Source organism: Carlito syrichta, unplaced genomic scaffold (genome assembly GCF_000164805.1).
Source record: "Carlito syrichta isolate Samal-C Ts95f unplaced genomic scaffold, Tarsius_syrichta-2.0.1 Scaffold315300, whole genome shotgun sequence".
NCBI classification, from domain to species: domain Eukaryota; kingdom Metazoa; phylum Chordata; class Mammalia; order Primates; family Tarsiidae; genus Carlito; species Carlito syrichta.
The window spans coordinates 79,010-79,684 of NW_007259396.1; positions in this window are offsets into that span (position 1 = coordinate 79,010).

Here is a 675-nt window from a genome sequence, read left to right on the forward strand (position 1 = left end):
GTCTCGAACCCGCGGGCTCAGGCAATCCACTTACCTCAACCTCCCAAAGGCGCGGGATTACAGGCTGAGCCACCGAGCCCGGGTAGATCTCCATCTTACAACCACCAATTCTCCACTGTTCCCTCCAACTAAATATTCTGAAGTGAAACCAGATCTTACCCCGCTCCTACCTCAAGTCCTCTGATGGTTCCCCTTGTCCTCTGGTTGAAGTTCAAACTCCGTGGTGAAGCCCACCAGGTCCCACTCTCTTCCATTCTTGCCTTTATACTCTGAATCAATCATGACAAACCATCCGCAGCCCCACGGGAGAAGGATGCCCTATCCCACTCATGGGCCTCTGCACGTTTTATTCCCTCCGCTTAGAAAGTCCTTCCTCTCACTCCACTTACTTTTTCTTCAGGTCTCAGCCTCAGCATCATACCTCTGAGAAGCCTTTCTGATTCTTGCTAGCTGGATTAGTTGTCTCCGCTATTGCATTCCGAGCACCTCATTCGTTCCCGTAAGAGTCGCTATTAGTCGAGCTCGGTGGCTCAGCCTGTAATCCTGCGGTTTGGGAGGCTGAAGTGAGTGGATTGGCTGAGCCCGCGGGTTCGAGACCTGCCTGGACAACTTGGCGAGACCTCATCTCTACAATAAATCAAAAAAATTAGCCAGATGTGGTAGCGCACGCCTGTA